This window comes from Oncorhynchus keta, chromosome 13, assembly GCF_023373465.1.
Source record: "Oncorhynchus keta strain PuntledgeMale-10-30-2019 chromosome 13, Oket_V2, whole genome shotgun sequence".
Lineage (NCBI taxonomy): Eukaryota > Metazoa > Chordata > Actinopteri > Salmoniformes > Salmonidae > Oncorhynchus > Oncorhynchus keta.
This window is the reverse complement of record NC_068433.1, coordinates 26,824,132-26,834,131: the sequence shown is the minus strand read 5'-3', so window position 1 is coordinate 26,834,131 and position 10,000 is coordinate 26,824,132. Positions and strand designations below refer to the sequence as shown.

Below are 10,000 nucleotides of genomic sequence, written 5' to 3'. Positions count from 1 at the left end.
CACTCTCTCATGGTCTATGACATCACCAGGTACACACACACACACTCTCTCATGGTCTATGACATCACCAGGTACACACACACACACACACACTCTCTCATGGTCTATGACATCACCAGGTACACACACACACACACTCTCTCATGGTCTATGACATCACCAGGTACACACACACACACACACACACACACTCTCTCATGGTCTATGACATCACCAGGTACACACACACACACACACACACACTCTCTTGGACTATGACATCACCACGTACACACACACACACTCTCTCATGGTCTATGACATCACCAGGTACACACACACTCTCTCATGGTCTATGACATCACCAGGTACACACACACACACACTCTCATGGTCTATGACATCACCAGGTACACACACACACAGACACACTCTCTCATGGTCTATGACATCACCAGGTACACACACACACACACTCTCTCATGGTCTATGACATCACCAGGTACACACACACACACACACTCTCATGGTCTTTGACATCACCAGGTACACACACACACACACACTCTCTCATGGTCTATGACATCACCAGGTACACACACACACACACACTCTCTCATGGTCTATGACATCACCAGGTACACACACACACACACACTCTCTCATGGTCTATGACATCACCAGGTACACACACACACACACACACACACTCATGGTCTATGACATCACCAGGTACACACACACACACACACACACACTCATGGTCTATGACATCACCAGGTACACACACACACACACACACACTCATGGTCTATGACATCACCAGGTACACACACACACACACACACTCATGGTCTATGACATCACCAGGTACACACACACACACACACACACACACACACTCATGGTCTATGACATCACCAGGTACACACACACACACACACACACTCATGGTCTATGACATCACCAGGTACACACACACACACACACACACACACACTCATGGTCTATGACATCACCAGGTACACACACACACACACACACACTCATGGTCTATGACATCACCAGGTACACACACACACACACACACACACACACACTCATGGTCTATGACATCACCAGGTACACACACACACACACACTCATGGTCTATGACATCACCAGGTACACACACACACACACACACACACACTCATGGTCTATGACATCACCAGGTACACACACACACACACACACACTCATGGTCTATGACATCACCAGGTACACACACACACACACACACACACACATGGTCTATGACATCACCAGGTACACACACACACACACACACATGGTCTATGACATCACCAGGTACACACACACACACACATGGTCTATGACATCACCAGGTACACACACACACACACACACACACTCATGGTCTATGACATCACCAGGTACACACATACACACACACACACACACATGGTCTATGACATCACCAGGTACACACACACACACACACATGGTCTATGACATCACCAGGTACACACACACACACACACACATGGTCTATGACATCACCAGGTACACACACACACACACACTCATGGTCTATGACATCACCAGGTACACACACACACACACACACACACACACACTCATGGTCTATGACATCACCAGGTACACACACACACACACACACACTCATGGTCTATGACATCACCAGGTACACACACACACACACACACACACACTCATGGTCTCTGACATCACCAGGTACACACACACACACACACACACACACACACACACACTCATGGTCTATGACATCACCAGGTACACACACACACACACACACACACACACACACACACACACACACACACACTCATGGTCTATGACATCACCAGGTACACACACACACACACACACACACACTCATGGTCTATGACATCACCAGGTACACACACACACACACACACACTCATGGTCTATGACATCACCAGGTACACACACACACACACACACACACACACACACACACACACACACACACTCACTCATGGTCTATGACATCACCAGGTACACACACACACACACACTCACTCTCATGGTCTATGACATCACCAGGTACACACACACACACACACACTCACTCTCATGGTCTATGACATCACCAGGTACACACACACACACACACTCTCATGGTCTATGACATCACCAGGTACACACACACACACACTCTCTCATGGTCTGACATCACCAGGTACACACACACACACACACTCTCTCATGGTCTGACATCACCAGGTACACACACACACACACTCTCATGGTCTATGACATCACCAGGTACACACACACACACACACTCTCATGGTCTATGACATCACCAGGTACACACACACACACACTCTCTCATGGTCTATGACATCACCAGGTACACACACACACACACTCTCATGGTCTATGACATCACCAGGTACACACACACACACTCTCTCATGGTCTATGACATCACCAGGTACACACACACACACACACTCTCTCATGGTCTATGACATCACCAGGTACACACACACACACTCTCTCATGGTCTATGACATCACCAGGTACACACACACACACTCTCTCATGGTCTATGACATCACCAGGTACACACACACACACACACTCTCTCATGGTCTATGACATCACCAGGTACACACACACACACACACTCTCTCATGGTCTATGACATCACCAGGTACACACACACACACACACTCTCTCATGGTCTATGACATCACCAGGTACACACACACACACACACTCTCTCATGGTCTATGACATCACCAGGTACACACACACACACTCTCTCATGGTCTATGACATCACCAGGTACACACACACACACACACTCTCATGGTCTATGACATCACCAGGTACACACACACACACACACTCTCTCATGGTCTATGACATCACCAGGTACACACACACACACACTCTCTCATGGTCTATGACATCACCAGGTACACACACACACACACACTCTCATGGTCTATGACATCACCAGGTACACACACACACACACACACTCTCTCATGGTCTATGACATCACCAGGTACACACACACACACACACTCTCTCATGGTCTATGACATCACCAGGTACACACACACACACACACACTCTCTCATGGTCTATGACATCACCAGGTACACACACACACACACTCTCTCATGGTCTATGACATCACCAGGTACACACACACACACACACACTCTCATGGTCTATGACATCACCAGGTACACACACACACACACACACACACACTCATGGTCTATGACATCACCAGGTACACACACACACACACACACACACTCATGGTCTATGACATCACCAGGTACACACACACACACACACACACTCATGGTCTATGACATCACCAGGTACACACACACACACACACACTCATGGTCTATGACATCACCAGGTACACACACACACACACACACACACACACTCATGGTCTATGACATCACCAGGTACACACACACACACACACACACACACACACACACACACACACACACACACACTCATGGTCTATGACATCACCAGGTACACACACACACACACACACACACTCATGGTCTATGACATCACCAGGTACACACACACACACACACACACACACATGGTCTATGACATCACCAGGTACACACACACACACACACACACACACACACACACACACACACTCATGGTCTATGACATCACCAGGTACACACACACACACACACACACTCATGGTCTATGACATCACCAGGTACACACACACACACACACACACTCATGGTCTATGACATCACCAGGTACACACACACACACACACACACACTCATGGTCTATGACATCACCAGGTACACACACACACACACACACACACTCATGGTCTATGACATCACCAGGTACACACACACACACACACACACTCATGGTCTATGACATCACCAGGTACACACACACACACACACACTCATGGTCTATGACATCACCAGGTACACACACACACACACACACACACTCATGGTCTATGACATCACCAGGTACACACACACACACACACACACACACACACTCATGGTCTATGACATCACCAGGTACACACACACACACACACACACACACACACACACACACACACTCATGGTCTATGACATCACCAGGTACACACACACACACACACACACACACACTCATGGTCTATGACATCACCAGGTACACACACACACACTCATGGTCTATGACATCACCAGGTACACACACACACACTCATGGTCTATGACATCACCAGGTACACACACACACACACACACACACACACACACACACACACACACACACACACACACACACACACACACACACACACACACACTCATGGTCTATGACATCACCAGGTACACACACACACACTCATGGTTTATGACATCACCAGGTACACACACACACACACACACACACACACACACACTCATGGTCTATGACATCACCAGGTACACCCACACACACACACACACACTCATGGTCTATGACATCACCAGGTACACACACACTCATGGTCTATGACATCACCAGGTACACACACACACACACACACACATGGTCTATGACATCATCAGGTACACACACACACACACACACACACACTCATGGTCTATGACATCACCAGGTACACGCACACACACACACACACACTCATGGTCTATGACATCACCAGGTACACACACACTCATGGTCTATGACATCACCAGGTACACACACACACTCATGGTCTACGACATCACCAGGTACACACACACACATGGTCTACGACATCACCAGGTACACACACACACACACACACATGGTCTATGACATCACCAGGTACACACACACTCATGGTCTATGACATCACCAGGTACACACACACACACTCATGGTCTATGACATCACCAGGTACACACACATGGTCTATGACATCACCAGGTACACTCACTCACTCACTCACTCACTCACTCACTCACTCACTCACTCACACACTCACTCACTCACTCACTCACTCACTCACTCACTCACTCATGGTCTATGACATCACCAGGTACACACACACACACACACACACACACACACACACTCACTCATGGTCTATGACATCACCAGGTACACACACACACACACACACACACACACACTCACTCATGGTCTATGACATCACCAGGTACACACACACACACACACACACACTCATCATGGTCTATGACATCACCAGGTACACACACACACACACACACACACACACACACACACACACTCACTCATGGTCTATGACATCACCAGGTACACACACACACACACACACACACACACACACACACACACACACACACACTCATGGTCTATGACATCACCAGGTACACACACACACACACACACACACTCATGGTCTATGACATCACCAGGTACACACACACACACTCATGGTCTATGACATCACCAGGTACACACACACACACTCATGGTCTATGACATCACCAGGTACACACACATGGTCTATGACATCACCAGGTACACACACACACACACACACACACACACACACACACACACACACACACACTCACTCATGGTCTATGACATCACCAGGTACACACACACACACACACACACACACTCACTCATGGTCTATGACATCACCAGGTACACACACACACACACACACACACTCACTCATGGTCTATGACATCACCAGGTACACACACACACACACACACACACACTCACTCATGGTCTATGACATCACCAGGTACACACACACACACACACACACTCATGGTCTATGACATCACCAGGTACACACACACACACACACACACACACACTCATGGTCTATAACATCCTCAGATACACACACACACACACACACACACACACACACACACACACACACACACACACACACACTCATGGTCTATGACATCACCAGGTACACACACACACACACACACACACTCATGGTCTATGACATCACCAGGTACACACACACACACACACACACACACTCATGGTCTATGACATCACCAGGTACACACACACACACACACTCATGGTCTATGACATCACCAGGTACACACACACACACACACACTCATGCTCTATGACATCACCAGGTACACACACACACACACACACACACACTCATGGTCTATGACATCACCAGGTACACACACACACACACACACACACTCATGGTCTATGACATCACCAGGTACACACACACACACACACACACACTCATGGTCTATGACATCACCAGGTACACACACACACACACACACACTCATGGTCTATGACATCACCAGGTACACACACACACACACACACACACACACTCATGGTCTATGACATCACCAGGTACACACACACACACACTCATGGTCTATGACATCACCAGGTACACACACACACACACACTCATGGTCTATGACATCACCAGGTACACACACACACTCATGGTCTATGACATCACCAGGTACACACACACACACACACACTCATGGTCTATGACATCACCAGGTACACACACACACACACACACACACACACACTCATGGTCTATGACATCACCAGGTACACACACACACACTCATGGTCTATGACATCACCAGGTACACACACACACACTCATGGTCTATGACATCACCAGGTACACACACACACACACTCATGGTCTATGACATCACCAGGTACACACACACACACACACACACACACTCATGGTCTATGACATCACCAGGTACACACACACACTCATGGTCTATGACATCACCAGGTACACACACACACACACTCATGGTCTATGACATCACCAGGTACACACACACACACACACACACACACTCATGGTCTATGACATCACCAGGTACACACACACACACTCATGGTCTATGACATCACCAGGTACACACACACACTCATGGTCTATGACATCACCAGGTACACACACATGGTCTATGACATCACCAGGTACACACACACACTCATGGTCTATGACATCACCAGGTACACACACACACACACACACACTCATGGTCTATGACATCACCAGGTACACACACACACACACACACACACTCATGGTCTATGACATCACCAGGTACACACACACACACACACACACACACACACACACACACACACACACACACACTCATGGTCTATGACATCACCAGGTACACACACACACTCATGGTCTATGACATCACCAGGTACACACACACACACACTCATGGTCTATGACATCACCAGGTACACACACACACACTCATGGTCTATGACATCACCAGGTACACACACACACACACTCATGGTCTATGACATCACCAGGTACACACACACACACACACACTCATGGTCTATGACATCACCAGACACACACACACACACACACACACACACACTCATGGTCTATGACATCACCAGGTACACACACACACACACACACACACTCATGGTCTATGACATCACCAGGTACACACACACACACACTCATGGTCTATGACATCACCAGGTACACACACACACACACACACACTCATGGTCTATGACATCACCAGGTACACACACACACACACACACACTCATGGTCTATGACATCACCAGGTACACACACACACACACACACACATGGTCTATGACATCACCAGGTACACACACACACTCATGGTCTATGACATCACCAGGTACACACACACACTCATGGTCTATGACATCACCAGGTACACACACACACTCATGGTCTATGACATCACCAGGTACACACACACTCATGGTCTATGACATCACCAGGTACACACACACACTCATGGTCTATGACATCACCAGGTACACACACACACTCATGGTCTATGACATCACCAGGTACACACACACACTCATGGTCTATGACATCACCAGGTACACACACACACTCATGGTCTATGACATCACCAGGTACACACACACACTCGTGGTCTATGACATCACCAGGTACACACACACTCATGGTCTATGACATCACCAGGTACACACACACACTCATGGTCTATGACATCACCAGGTACACACACACACTCATGGTCTATGACATCACCAGGTACACACACACACTCATGGTCTATGACATCACCAGGTACACACACACACTCATGGTCTATGACATCACCAGGTACACACACACACTCATGGTCTATGACATCACCAGGTACACACACACACTCATGGTCTATGACATCACCAGGTACACACACACACACTCATGGTCTATGACATCACCAGGTACACACACACACACTCATGGTCTATGACATCACCAGGTACACACACACACACTCATGGTCTATGACATCACCAGGTACACACACATGGTCTATGACATCACCAGGTACACACACACACACACACACACACACACACACACACACACACACACACACACACTCATGGTCATGACATCACCAGGTACACACACACACTCATGGTCTATGACATCACCAGGTACACACACACACACACACACACACACACACACACACTCATGGTCTATGACATCACCAGGTACACACACACACACACACACACACTCATGCTCTATGACATCACCAGGTACACACACACACACACACACACTCATGGTCTATGACATCACCAGGTACACACACACACACACACACACTCATGGTCTATGACATCACCAGGTACACACACACACACACACACACTCATGGTCTATGACATCACCAGGTACACACACACATCACACACACACTCTCATGGTCTATGACATCACCAGGTACACACACACACACACACACACTCATGGTCTATGACATCACCAGGTACACACACACACACACACTCATGGTCTATGACATCACCAGGTACACACACACACACACACTCATGGTCTATGACATCACCAGGTACACACACACACACACACACTCATGGTCTATGACATCACCAGGTACACACACACACACACACACTCATGGTCTATGACATCACCAGGTACACACACACACACACACACACTCATGGTCTCTGACACCCCCAGGTACACACACACACACACACACACACACACACACACACACACACACACACACACACACACACACACTCGGTCTACGACATCACCACACACACACACACACACACTCGGTCTACGACATCACCACACACACACACACACACACTCGGTCTACGACATCACCACACACACACACACACACACTCGGTCTACGACATCACACACACACACACACACACACTCGGTCTCGACATCACCACACACACACACACACACACTCGGTCTACGACATCACCACACACACACACACACACACTCGGTCTCGACATCACCACACACACACACACACACACTGGTCTGACATCACCACACACACACACACACACACTCGGTCTACGACATCACCACACACACACACACACACTCGGTCTGACATCACCACACACACACACACACACTCGGTCTACGACATCACCACACACACACACACACACACTCGGTCTCTGACATCACCACACACACACACACACACTCGGTCTACGACATCACCACACACACACACACACACACTCGGTCCACGACATCACCACACACACACACACACACACTCGGTCTCACGACATCACCACACACACACACACACACACTCGGTCTCGACATCACCACACACACACACACACACACTCGGTCTGACATCACACACACACACACACACACACTCGGTCTCCACGACATCACCACCACACACACACACACACTCGGTCTCGACATCACCACACACACACACACACACACTCGGTCCACGACATCACCACACACACACACACACACTGGTCTACGACATCACCACACACACACACACACACACTCGGTCTACGACATCACACACACACACACACACACTGGCCTCTGACATCACACACACACACACACACACACTCG

At 48.4% G+C, this 10,000-nt stretch overlaps 1 protein-coding gene and 2 long non-coding RNA genes across 7 annotated transcripts in view; all 3 read left to right on the top strand.

Annotated features, from left to right (window-relative positions):
- Positions 1-2,383, top strand: part of LOC127906765 (uncharacterized) — a 10,130-nt gene extending 7,747 nt beyond the window's left edge. For 2 of the 5 annotated variants that reach the window (XR_008062798.1, XR_008062796.1), the window contains 3 exons: positions 1-29; positions 438-481; positions 2,358-2,383. The exon at positions 1-29 is cut by the window's left edge and continues 15 nt beyond it. This is a non-coding gene — a long non-coding RNA (uncharacterized LOC127906765). Of the gene's footprint in view, positions 30-119; positions 164-437; positions 482-2,185; positions 2,272-2,313 lie in introns of all 5 variants that reach the window. The other 3 variants (XR_008062794.1, XR_008062797.1, XR_008062795.1) reach the window with 3 other exon arrangements.
- The window catches only part of LOC118373068 (ras-related protein Rab-14), a 107,710-nt gene that overhangs the window by 30,793 nt on the left and 66,917 nt on the right, over positions 1-10,000 (top strand). The window lies entirely within an intron of this gene.
- LOC127906766 (uncharacterized) lies at positions 2,837-3,631 on the top strand. The gene is made up of 3 exons (XR_008062799.1): positions 2,837-2,885; positions 2,976-3,019; positions 3,206-3,631. It is a non-coding gene; the product is annotated as an uncharacterized LOC127906766 (long non-coding RNA).